Source organism: Lycorma delicatula, chromosome 12 (genome assembly GCF_047948215.1).
Source record: "Lycorma delicatula isolate Av1 chromosome 12, ASM4794821v1, whole genome shotgun sequence".
NCBI lineage: Eukaryota > Metazoa > Arthropoda > Insecta > Hemiptera > Fulgoridae > Lycorma > Lycorma delicatula.
This window is the reverse complement of record NC_134466.1, coordinates 23,385,920-23,400,405: the sequence shown is the minus strand read 5'-3', so window position 1 is coordinate 23,400,405 and position 14,486 is coordinate 23,385,920. Positions and strand designations below refer to the sequence as shown.

General features: G+C 29.7%; 1 protein-coding gene across 1 annotated transcript in view; it reads left to right on the top strand.

Moving 5' to 3' along the window:
- The first annotated feature begins 4,938 nt into the window (after positions 1 to 4,938).
- Positions 4,939 to 14,486, top strand: part of LOC142333074 (methionine aminopeptidase 2-like) — an 87,600-nt gene continuing 78,052 nt past the window's right edge. The window contains 1 exon segment of the mRNA XM_075379900.1: positions 4,939 to 4,954. The gene's annotated coding sequence lies outside the window, so the exon portion shown is untranslated.

The following is a 14,486-nucleotide window of genomic DNA, read 5'->3' as shown; positions in this document are numbered from 1 at the left end:
GCTAGCTGTAATTCAATACATATTGTGTTGATTATTTTTCATTTTTCAGGTTATAATTTTAAATAAAATACAATTTATGTAGAATTTTTTTATTGATATTTTCAGCAAAACTAAAAATAAAAAGAGAATACTTTACATGAAGTAAAAAAGTATTTTAAAGATTTAATTCGGGCTACTTATTTTATATTTTCAGGGCAATAATATTTTTATAATTCCATATTTTATTTTATTAAATATGTTTAGGGTTCATCTGATATCTAAATGCAAAAGTTTGTGAATCTGCAACAGCAATGCAAAGTTTGTTTGCAACAGCATCATGCAAGAACTAACTGACTGATTGGTTTCAAATTTCAGAATACATTCGAGTAATAACAGAATGGTTTTAAGCCGTAGGTACAGGCCCTAGCTTCATCGGGGATGAAGTTGTGAATTAAAGATATTCATTAAAGAAACAAAAATTAGTTCTTACTTCATTAACTGTCTGTCATCATGGCAAAGAAATATAATGAAATAAAATGACTAATTCTTTTTTCTTTAATGAATATCTATAAAACATTTAATATTCTCACCACCATGAGAATAACAAATGTGTCAGGGGTTCAGGTGACAAACCCTGACTGGGCTATAACATAATTAATAATTTTCTTAAACTTAATTTTGGTTATTTTTTTTACAAATGATAAACTCTATATATGTCATTTAATCTAACAGAAAATTAGTAGTACATGGCTTTTTAATTGTATAATATGAATTGTAACTTATCATACGAGTATATTTTCTTTCTTGTATTCTAAACAGTTTAATATGAAATAAAAATTATGATAAACCTTTTGTAAAAACTGATAACAAAATATGTACTTCGTATTAATGCCACCGCAGCTACAGCTAACCTAACCAGTTGTCTTTTCTAAGTCCCACTTGCTGATCACACAGTCTTAAATTACATTTCCAAAACTTACGTTTACCAAAATAAAGTTTCGTTTTTTTGGTAAAATATTTTGCTCCTGAAAAAATAAAATTGCATCTTGTTCTGTTTTTGGCAAATCCCAAATTCGCATCCTTGTAGCACTAAAAAATTGCATCAAAAATCAGCAAACAACAAGGCAATAAGGAATCCAAAAGATTGCTCTTTATTGGCGCATTAGCGCAACTTCTGCTGCGGCGGCGTTAATACATAAGTACCACAAAATATTTAGCTTTGATGTTTTAATGCAGTGTATTTTCAGAAGGTTTTGTCAGCAAAGAAGAACCAGTCCCCCCCCCTGGGGACAAGCAAGTACAGAGAAAACACACCGACTCAAGGATGAAGAGGACCCAACTCACCAGGCTATTCCAGGCACTAAAGGATCAGACACATACGAGTCACTTTAGGATGAGTGTGTGTGTGTGTGTGTGTGTGTGTGTGTGTGTGTGTGTGTGCGTGTGCGTGTGTGTGTGTGTGTGGTGCATGTATGAGTGAGTATGTGTGTGCGAGTGAAAATTTCAGAGAGGCTGATAATGGCATAAATGCACATGATGTGTGCATATTTTGAAAATTCATAACTTTGTTCAGAATCAAATTTTGAAATGTTTACTGTAGTTTGTTCTTATATAATTGCATATCCGTATAAGCCCCTCACCAGAGAAAACAAGCTCAAACTTTCAAAAGATTAAAGTTTAAATTTTTTAAAAATAATAAAAAAGAAGGAAAGCTTAACAGTTCTTACTCAAGTTATGATGAGTATGGTAGCTTATGTAATAATAATAATAATAATAATAATTTTAAAAAATCTATATATTTCACCCCTTCAAAATTTAAACTGTATAAAGGGTATTTATTATTATTATTTGATATCAAATTTTAGTAGTCATTTTTACTTATTAGACTTATTAAGGGTTTCTTAATAAGAAACTTCAATATAATTTCTGATATCCACATTACGTGGATATCAGAAATTATATTGAAGTTTCTATTAAATAGGTTAAAATAGACTAATATAGCCATTTTTATATTGTAAAAGCAAGAAAGAATAAAAGTAGCCAGTGAATTCATAAAACCAATACACTCAAATCATTGGACTGTCAACATATGGGCCTGTAAAGAATCCTCCCTTGTTCAGAATGGACATATAAGGTCTTTCCCTGTATACTAACCTTAAAACATTGCATATATTGTGATTTACAAAGTTTTATCCCTATATTGTTTTACCATTACATGGCAATGAATTCCATAAGTAAAATGAAAGAAAAAAACAAAAAATGAACTTATAAGATTCTTTGCCTGTAGTCTACATAATATTATGTTAAAAAAAAAATTATTTTTCAATGGTTAACAGTTTTATCAATAACTACCTGATAAGAGTTCGCTTCACTCCCCTTCCTGTTGTTTCTCATCCTCGTCGCCAATTGTTATGTGTCTACTTAAATAAACACACGTGTTTTCAAATGATAAACAATATTTATGTATTATAATATAACAAACAGTTACAAAGGAACTTTGAAATGCATATTGATAAAAACTGTCTAAATCATCACTCCCATTCTTGATACATTGTTTGCTTATATTGATATACACCAAATGTTTATAGCACCAGATCATCCTGCTACCAATGAGCTCACTGAATGCAATATACATAGTTTTAAGCAAATAATACAGGCAATGACTTTATCTAAACTACCCAATCAAGAGAAAATTTAAGAAATCTTAATATATTATATATCTACACCTGTCTCATCTGGTAAATCTCCATCAGAATAATAAATAAAATAAAGATTACATATTAAATTAGACCTGAAACTGACACCATCACATACACCTTCACCTTCCAACATCATTCCAGTGTGCATCAGCTAAGTGTGGGAAATCAAGTACAAGCAAGGTGGTACCCCTCTACTGGCAAATCAATGTAGAGACTCGGAACTGTAGTCCAGAAGCTGGAAAACCTCACTACACGGTTAACGTTGATGGTGACGGTATTTCCTGAAGCGACACATTGATCTCTACTTATATGTGTCTATCGATTCTAAACCAAAGAAAACAGTGACATTTGCTTTGTCACCAAATACATATGACGAACCAAGAAGAGATCCTCCAAAGGTGTTTCACTTTATACCTTCAAAGGCCATGCGGGAACCTCAAGAGCAACCGGTAGTGCAGCAAAAACTTATTTTAAGACGATCAGAAAGGGGAATATAAACTGCCAACAAGACTTCAACATTACAATGTATCCTTGTTATACTTTAACGATTTAAATCGGTAAACATGTATCTAAATTCAATACTCTTCAATGTATAATCAAATGTAAATGTATTTTTCAGTGTACCTTTTCAATAAGAATGGAAGACTGTTGTATCCCAACGATCAAACAATATTGATGTAAGCCGACGAGGTATCAAGAATGGACAGTTTTTATCAGTATGCATTTCAATGTTCCTTTTGTAGTTGTTAATTATACTATAATAAATAAATATTGTTTATAATAATGGTACCCCTCCACAGGCAAACCAGTATGGGACTCAGAACTGTAGTCCAGAACCTTGGAAAACTTCACTACATAGTTAAGGTTGATGGTGATGGATATTCCCTAAAAAGACACATTGATCAACTACTGAGAGGTGGAGGGTCAACTACTCAGTGCAACGTGGAAGGTAGCATTTGTGTTTATTTAAATACAGACATTCCCATCTAGCCACCGTCTAGATCCACATTGTATTCATTATCCCTGTGCTTGTGAAAATAATACTGCTTAATAACAATTTATAAAAATCATCAGCTCATTGTAATTTCTTCAGAGCATCAGTTTTGTCAACACAGGACTTGAAACTTTGAGTGATGTGAAGTATATGGGTTTCAGGATAGTCAGCCCCATCTTAAAAATGTAGTTTTAGCTGGTGCACCCTCCCTTCGGAGAGTAAAAAAGTATTTTGTATGGTTCTCAGCATTATCTACAAACACCATAAGGAGACCATACTTCATTTATCAATTTTCATTTTATTTTTTAAGTAACTGGAGTTTAATGTAACCAGCCATGTCATACGCACAATAAGAGTGGCAATGGGTGTGTTAGTCGAGTTGCCGGACCGTACACCATCATACCTTTGAAGCTACTTTTTTTTATAACTGAAAGAGATATTGAAAGAGACAAACATATCTTTTTTTTATACAAAATTTAATTTTTAAAATGTTGTTTAGCTGCCATAATTCACGCTACTTATTCAACTTATTCTATTCAGTCTTAATTTTGTGGCTGTGAGAATTTTTATGCCATACATTATACAACCCATCTCTTTGAGAACTGGTAATGTACAGCCCAATTTTATCCATGCCTTAAAATAAATAACAGATTTTGATTGATTAATATACCTTAATATAATATCTAAAACGTTATTAAACTGAAAATCATCATTATCAAGAATTTCCCTCCAGTTATATTCTTGTAAATATGATCTTAATCCAGGACCTCCTTAAAATCCTTTACTAATTATTTTGAGTTAAGTCCTTAAAAATAGCTATGGCAAAAGCCCTATGATCATTAAAATGTGTCAGAATGACAGCATTAGAAATATTGTGTGTTTATATAAAATTGATCAAAAATGTGATCAATACAGGATGGCCTATCGTACGTAACTCTTTTATCAGTATATAATATTGTTGTTTATCGGCGTAAAGTTGTACTCATTTTCGTAGTGATCGGAGCACATGAAATCCACGGGCATTCGTATTTAATTTCGTACGGATTGCATTTGGTGTTAGGCTTCATCGGTTCGTTCTTTAGTTTATTTGGATTGATTCGTTTGTTTTATCGCACACTCTGACTGATATTTTTAAAAAAAATATCGAGTATAAAGTCTCGAGCACTGGTGTTGTTTTCGTGTTGGGGTTAGAAGTGCTGTTTGTGCTGTGTTGAATTTGTTGTAAACAAGGTAATTATGATTTATTTTTGTGTAGTGCCGTGTTGAATTTGTTGTAAACAAGGTAATTATTAACGATATATTTTTTCGTAAGTAAAAATAATAAATATTGGTGTATATTTTATTGCTAAGTTATATCGTTTTCTGTTCAAGTATGGATATTCACGATCCCAAAACATTAAGAACACCAAGTAATAATCTCTGAACCAAGGTCTTTTTTAACCATTTGATATCTGATTATTCAGTATGCTTTTCACAAAGGGAAAATTTGACAGTTGATGAAGGGGTACGTGGATTTAGAGGCAGGATAAGATTTCGTGTTTATGGCATAAAACTACTTATTGTTTGTGGTTGTAGCGGAAGTAAATTTCAATTTGAAATTTACTCGGGTAAAAATAACAAAAATTCTATAATTTCTCTTTTCCAAAGACTTCTTTCTGATTATCTTGACAAGGGACATATATTCACAGACCGGTTTTATAGTTCACCAGCTGTTTGATTTTTAATGGTAGTGACATACTAAAGCTGGATGTCCTATCTGAAAAAACTGCCAAAATTAAAGTTAGTAAACAAAAAACTAAAAGTATGTTTACATGATAAGAAATCATCTTCTGTATGTCAAATGGGAAGACACAGTATTATCCTTATCTTCAGTACACAGAATAACTGAAAGTGAAGTAAATCTGTGCTCTTTTGGGGACATATGTTAATTTTTGATTTTAAAAACAAAAAACCTGATATAATTATTAATTATAATAAAAATAAAACTGGTGTATAGAAATGACCAGATTATTTCATGTTAACCATTCAAATGTAAGCAAATGATATAGTGGAGAAAATTATTTTTCCATTTATTTATGATGTCTATTGCCAATGCCTTTATTTTATAGTTGGAATCACAACCATTACCCTTGAGTCATAAATGTCATTTAGAAAAAATGTATTATATTCATTGGAATGGCTTTAAGATAAAAGGCAGGAGTTCTTGCACAGGAATCCACATCAACAGCAGTAAAAACAAAGACTTACAGGTCATCACTTCACTTAGAATATATCCCAAGCTGAAAAGAAAGTGCACCCTGCAAAGGTGTGTAAAGTCTGGTCTGAATAAACAAGGGCAGCCTTAGGGAAAGCTAGAAGAAAGGAAACTACTTAGTGGTGTTCTGAGTGTGCAGTAGCTTTGTGTACACTTGACTGTTTCAAAATTTACTACAATAAAGCTAATTATGTTTAGTGAAGTAGTATCACAATTCTTTATTTTGTTCATGTTTATATATTTTTAGACCATAATTTTTTTAAGTAGCTAAAATAAGTATTTCAATAATATATTAAAATACACTGCATTTATTTTCTTTCTAAACATGTTCACATCATTCACCTATCGCAAGTACCAAATTCAAACAGAATATTTTTAAAACACTTAAAAGCCCCAGGATACAGGGACCTTTCATTTTCTGTTTAGCCTCTGGAACCACCATAAGATATTACTTAAGAGGATGATATGTATGAATGTGAATGAAGTGTAGTCTTTTACAGTCTCAGGTCAACTGTTCCTGAGATGTATGGTTAATTGAAACCCAACCACCAAAGAACACTGGGATACTCGATGTAGTATTCAAATCTGTAATAAAAGTAATTGCATTTACTAGGATTTGAACCTTAGAATTCTCGACTTTGAAATCAGCTGATTTGCAATGACGAGTTAACCACTAGGCCAGTCCAGTGGACTAGGATACAGGGACCAGCCCAACCCCCATAGGGGAAGACACCCCCTTGTGACGATTCCGATCGCCACACCAACCCCTCCTCGTGATGGTAAAATGGGCTGTAACAGAGGTCGTCTTTTGACCCTTTAACTGATTATATCTCACAGTAATAAGTCAGGCCTCATTGGGATGTCAACAATGTAAATGCACTGGCAGACAGATAAATGGCAGACAATGTAAATGCACTGGCAGATATGTGCAGTTACTGTGATGCTTACAAAGCTAAAGAAAAGATTCTACAGGTTCACATAGCTGAAACTTTGAAAATTGAAACCAAAAACCAGTTAATTGAAACTACTCAGAGGAGATTGGCCTTTAAATATTAAAATTTTTAAAATTAGATTTTTAACCGGTTTTACAGTAAATCTATATACTTGAAATACAACACCAACTACATTTAAAAAAACCAAAGGTATTTCATAAAAGAAAAATGCATTTAAAAAAATTCTGTGAGGAAAAGTGAAAACAGAAATAAAGAAGCTATTTGTATAATTTCAGCAAAAACTTTAATTGTTCTAATATATTTACGAATGATGTATATTACAGACATCAGTTTTTGCTTTTTATTTTTAATATTCGTGTCTTACCTGATAGCTCAAGCTATTTTTACATGAACCCTGAAATGTCAGGAAAGAAAAGAAGTGATGAAATATGCTCATTCATTCATCATTTCGTTAATAATGTACTTGAACCATCCATCGGAGAATTAGAAATATTTTTGACTCAAGTGGAGGACAAAATGAAAACGTCTGTAATCAGAATGTGTCACACCATCTTATTCATATTGTAAAAAGATTCAAAGTGGTGAAGATCATATTTCCTAAAAGAGGATACTACTATTTAGCGTGTGACAAAGACATTGGTTCAGTGAATCGGAAAACAAGAACTGAAGTACCAGAAGAGTGGTATGAAGTTTGAAGTTTTTCATACAGCTTGTCACTAACCATCGCTATATGAAGTAATTGGATTACATCAGAATATAATTACTTTAACAAACAGTACGAGTCTTAGAAACTCATATCGTTCAAGGCCTATTAAGGAGTTAAAAGTACCTGAAGACCATTCAGTATTGATATCATTCAGAAATACATACAGTGGACCGTGGTTTACAGCTCCAGTACTCCCATCACCCCACAGATGTGAACTAATAGCAAAAAGAGGTAGGCAAAGAAATGAATTTTCAGCTGAAGAAATTCAAAAACCAAAAGAAGAAAACGAAAAAATCCTGGTAGAAATTGTTATTTCCAGAAATTTACCTAGAGAAATATATGAAGGAGAACAACTGCAACCTGGCTGCTTTATGTTACCTGAACTATGCTATGAAGATAAGCAAGCATAATGCACAAAAAGAACCTTAAAAGTCTTGGACTTATCATGTTGTTCCTTAGTAAAGTTTGAGGTTAGGCCATAATTTTTTTTTTTCGATTATCATACTGAAATAGTGCAGAAATATATTTCTGCACTAAGAGATAAAAAAAAAAAAAAAAAAAAAAAAAAAAAAAAAACAACAGTTAAAACTTTATTATTATTAAATCAAAAATGAATATTATCGGTTGATTTTTATTAGAAAATAAAACCACAAAAATGCTCTCCTGAAAAATTAGCAAAATTAGATTATCTGAAAAATCTAAATTAAAGAAATTCAGTAAAAAGACTAAAATTTAATTACAATATTAAAGAATTAAATTGTACAGATCTAAAAAAAAAAATTATTTTCATAAAGTATCTCAACAAAAATATGAAAAATAATAATAACTTTGAAATTTTTAGAAAGTAAAGATTATGTTTGTTATAATGTTGGATAGTAATAAAAAATGCACTATTTTGTCTTTCAATGTAATATCAAATGTTTTACCTGGATTTTATTTCATTAAGGTGTTCAGAAACGACTGGAACAGGGACTTATTATTTTTTACTTTTAAAACTGATAAAACATCTTCACCAACCAGTCACTGAAAAAATTAAAAAGTAATTTATTCATTACTATAAAAGTTATTAATTATGGAAATGTATATGCATTTAAAAAAGAGATGGCTGATTTGACTACAAAGAAAGAAACAAAGGTTGCCTTTCTTAAAAAAAACCATTAATTTTTTCTCTTTTCCCATTTATTTTTCCTTTCTCAGTTTCACAGTGTTATCGATTTGAAAACAGTGATTGAATATGAAAACAGTTTTTAGACTGGAGTCTAAAACATTTTCAGTAAAAAGTAGCAGAAATGATGTTGTCTCGTTTGTCTCCTTTTTTGCTTTAGATTAATTGTACATATATGTTGCTGAATCTTCACTTTTTGTGGAATAAAAACACTGATTAAATACCCACAATTGTCGGCTATAAAATATTTCTACAACCGGTAGAACATGCAAACAAATTCTGTTTATGGAAAGTTTTAATATGAAACCTTCGATGTTAGATGATGGCACGGGGGTTGCACCTTCACAAATCGGTTAGTTTTATAGTTGTGGGTTGTAAGTTACACTAATGTGGTTGGAAGAGGACATATTAAGGTGATAGTAGATTGTGTAAATACACTGATCAAAATGTCTGCCAAGACATTTGCATCGGTAGCATCCTGACAGAAGCCAAACTGATGGCTGTGTGTTGTTATCAAGTTTAGAGGGTTTAAAAGATGACCTCCAGTAAATCAACCTATGGCTAGGAATGGAGGGGGTGGTGTGGTGACCGGGATCGTTGGGTGTCTTCTCCTTCGAGGGTCATGATGTTGAAAGTACATAATATTGCCAATGCAGAATTTCAACAATGATACTGTTAATTACGTAAGATGTCTTCTACGTAAAATAAAGTATACTGCACACTATGGTTTATTAATAGTTTTTCATTAAGAGCTTGACAACATCAATTACCAATCTGCTTTTTTATTGATAAATCTATTTTAATTGATTTTATATAAAATAAATTATGATTATATGCATACTCTAGGCCAAAAATGTTTGTCGAATAACAAAACTGCCCTGGTTCCATTATACTAATACTAATTCATTGGTTCAAACAGATTAATATAGTCAATCAATCTTTAACACCTTTACCATCATTCTTGTTTTTATATTAACTGATGTAGCTGTATAATTTTTAGAAGCAGCGAGAGAATTGATAATCAGGTAGTTAATCAAAATTAGGAAAGCTATTAAACAAATTCCAATCTAAAAATGTGCAAATGATAAACGTTTAGTTCATTAAATTCCCAAATTAGTGCTTACCAAACCTAACTTTGTAATTAATATTAACATACATGCAAATCACATTATTTACTTGCGTACTACTTTTCTTAATAACAAAAGCAACTCTTGAGTGAACTGACAGAATTATAATCAGGTGATATATGAAAAGATGATTCTTCTTCTGTTATTTATAGATGTTACTAATATTTTACTAATGCCATCAAACAACTGGTGTAAGCTTTCTTTCAATATTTCTGATGTGCCTCAATTATTACCAAACCATTTTGTCTTGTAATAAATGTTACAACTGGAAATTATATTAAGAAATCTTTCGATAGCATTTTTTACAATAGGATGGCTTTCAAATGTAGCATTAAGAAACTGTTTACATTCATCAAACTTCAACTGAACATATTTAGTAATTAATTCTAATACATCTACTCTAAATAGTTTAAGTTGATTGATGTAGTCACTCAACGTTTGGTTTTTAAACCGATCAAAATATTGTGCTAATAGTTTTATTAATGATTCCAGTTTGTTTATTGTTGATAGTTTGTTTATTTATCCTACTTATACTGTTGACTAATCTATTTGAGTATTAACATTAAAATTGGAGTACAAATGATTTATATATAAATCCAACCTGATGTTTCTACTATATTATTTTTGTAATTCAACTTATCCTTTTTATTGCTATTATTTCAGAAGTACTATTATAATTCTGTCAAATAAATTCTGTATAATTAATTTGATGAGTTTTTTATCATCATAAATAACAGAATAATTTTTTTGTTTTTTAATTAAATATGATCTAATCAAATTAGGTGAAGTAAAGTTAGGTAGGTGAAGAAAGTATTATTTCAATATGTTTTATTTGTTTTAAAATAATTTATCATTTCTTATTGTTTAAATTAGTCTAAAACTATTAGGGAATGACTTAAGACTCAAACTGTAACAAAGCATGACTAAATTTCAATTAGCACTTACAATAGCATTTTAAAGTGTATTAGTTAAAAAGAAAATTGTTCTAGTGATTTCTTGACACAATGTCAAAAAGTCACTCATGTAAAATGAAGTTTGATAATTTTATAAGACTATGTAAACTTTTTTAACTTTATAAGAGACTTTTTTAAAAAAGAAGGAATAAAAGCCAAAACAATAAATGGAAGCGGCTTATCATTTTAAAGAAACAGTTACAATAAAACATCCTTATCCAAAAAATCAAAAATTAAGACATTAAAAAGCAATAGCTTTGCCTGAAGTCTTAAGCAGTTAAGAAGGCCTAAAAAATTTCTTAGGAAAATCTAGTAAAAGAAAAAAATTACTTTATGAAAAATCCAAAATAAGCTAGTTCAAAGAAATTGAAAAAGTTCTAAAATTATTAAATATTTCCAATGAAATAATTTTTGACAAATAAAACTAGTAGATAAATCTAAACTTTCAAAGAAACAGAAAAGGAAATAATGGAAGAACCTAAGAAGGAGAGAGAAATTAAAGGAAAGAACGAAAGAATTTTATAAAAGAAAGAGGTCAGGACAGGATGCGAGATCCTTAGGAGGTCCAATCACAAGCAAAAAAAAAATAAGAAAAGAAAAAGATTTTCATGAAGAAAATTATTTAGTAAAAGAAGGAAGTTACACTGGTAGAAATGTTTAAATATACATTCTGATCTTAAAATGGATAGCAACTATATCAATGTGCAGTTTCAATTATGATGTGTTTTCTGGGTGGAGGGACAGAATAGTTGCTTTTATTACATATAAATATGTAGGCTGCTTTTAATTACATACAGACGCACTCAGAAACATTTATTGTGTGTTTATAATGTGCACGCATGGGCACACACACACACACACACAAACACAATAAATATATTACATATGTTCATAAATTATAATAAAACTTTAAATAAATTTTCATAAACCACATCTCTACCCACAATGGGGATAATTGAAAAAAGTTTAATGTAAAGAAAAAGGGTTATGACACACCATTTTAAAGAGCATCGAAAAACAAAAGTTTTGACATAAAAAATGATCATACAACTCTCACCAAAATGGAGGCTATTTAATACCTTTCACAGCTAGTTTCAATAGTAGCTTATAAACATAATAAGCGGTGGTTTCATACCACAGAAATAGATTATACTGTAGGCCACTTTTGAAAAACATTAAATGGCTGCCATTTTGATTAGAATTGCTCTAGCCTTATGATTTTATGGCCATTTTTTTATTATTTTTTTAATGCTCTTTAAAATGAGGCATTATAACCCTACCTTTCCCATTAAAGTTTTTTGATTAAATCATATGCCCCTTGAGTGCTTCAAAGTGTGGTGGTCTTATTCTGAATTGTTTTGAGGAAAAGCAATAACTAAATCTTATTTTTCTCTGTTTAAGGAGTAAAAATTTAATTAAGAGTTGTCATACTTGTGAACACTAAATAAATGTGTAATATAGTTGTATACAATCATTTGTCATTTTAGATAAGAATGCAAAATTCAGTATTCTAGGTTGCATAGTTTTTCAAGTTAAATGTGTAAATTTTATTCATAAGATATTTTACTTGTTTTTAATATCTAAATGTTATAAAACAAAAAAAGGAAAGAAAAAGAATTAAATAGTTACAATAACAAGTGTAATTTTCTTAAATTAAGTGATTTCGGTCTTTAAATGGAAGGAGGGATTAAAATACTCAATAAGAAAAGTTTTATCCAGTATCCAATTAAAAGAAATTTCATAATAACACAGAATTGTAAAAAAACCCAAGAAAAGAATGAGCAGAAGAAAGACAGATGAGTAAAGGAAATGGAAATATATAATATTCTTATTTGAGTGAGGATTGTAAGAGAAGTGGATATTTGTTGAATATATTCTGTCATGTGAAAAATTTTAAATGAACTGCATTTAGAAGAATATGAAGAGGATACATATATATGAGGATATATAGGATGGATATATAGAGGATATAGAAGAGGATATATATCTATATATATAGATGTAATAATGAAAATTTTCAGTTTAAAAAAAAAAATTACATGTAATGAAAAACACATGAAACATTATTATACATAATAATATATCCAAAAGGGGGAATTTATACTCAGGCTATGAATAGAAAACATATTTTCACCTTAGAAAGTCTTTTTAAGCTCTACTGCTATAAAATATTAACTTAATACTATAAAAAATATTACAATCAAATATTCAGCAATTCAAATCTACAAATGAATCAGCAATCCCTCTTCTAGTGGTTGGTACTTACTTGAAAGCAAATTATTTTTATTGTGTATTTTTATAAAGTAATTATATAAATTTTATTTTATTTAAATTAAAATAACAAGAATTAAAATATATTAGTTGAAGCTAAAAATAATAATACATACATGCAAATCACATTATTTACTTGCGTACTACTTGTCTTAATATAAAATATTATTATTGAAAGAACTTACCTAGTTTACATGTAGAATTCTTTTCTAAAGGGTTGTTTAGATTCATATAAAATACTTCTGAAAACGCTAATTATAAATAATCAAGTAACAATATTACTACTGATTCGACAACGTTAATGATTAATAATACTTAGATTAAGTTACCAGAAAAAAATATTACTATGTAAGTTTTGTTTATTTTCATTACATCGCTTTATATAATGGAATAAGCTAATAATATTATAAAAAGTATAATTTTTCATCAATATAATACACATTTTGATACACGTAGTTGTTTTGACGAATTCGGCGCGAACCAGGTGGATGGACGAGTTAATCGAATACATACAGCAACTACGCTATCTGTTCCATTCACTGTACACAATCACTATCACATTCAGCTATTTTTTTATTTTATACTGTTAGGTTTTTTTTTACTAATATTTCCTTATTAATCTGAATTAATTAGTTTTAATTTTCAAGTTAATAGTTTTTATATTAAAACTATTTTTAATATAATGTATTTTTTAAATGTAATTAATAATTTTATCACACAAAAACAAAAAGATAATAGGATTTAAAACTAACAGTTCGATTTGGTTCGCTTTTAATCTTCAATTAGAATTGGATTATCTTAAATAAATTTTAATGGTTTTCTGAGGAAAAGAAATTATGACTATTAAAAAAATAATCAGGTATACTTAACTTTGTTGCTTTACAAGTTGTTAACTGCCACCTTGACTGGAATTAAGTAGCGTTTAATGATTTTGTAGTCTAGGAACTCTTTATAACCTTATTTGAAAATATATAATTTCACATAATAAGTAAATATCCTCGATGAATCGGGAACTAAAAAAAAAAAAAAAATTAATTGGTTCTGAAACTTCTTCAAAATTTGTTGAAAAACAAAATGTTAAATTTCTCAGTAAACAAAACCTATCCATATTTAATTTATTCTGTAGTAAAAAGATTACTTAAATAATGACAATCTACCATCGTTTACGCTGTACTAAATATTTTACGATTCCATTTCAGTGTTTCCGATATGTATGTCCGCTATAGACTAAAAAAGCTACTGGACCGATTTAAGCGCGGGGAAAAAGGAAGAAAGAGAAGAATAGGAAAAGGGAAACAGGGAAAAATCGGAAAAGGAAAAAATCAAAAAAGGGGACAACGGGAAAAGAAAATTGAAAGGAGTAAAAGAAAAGTAGAAAGAGGAAG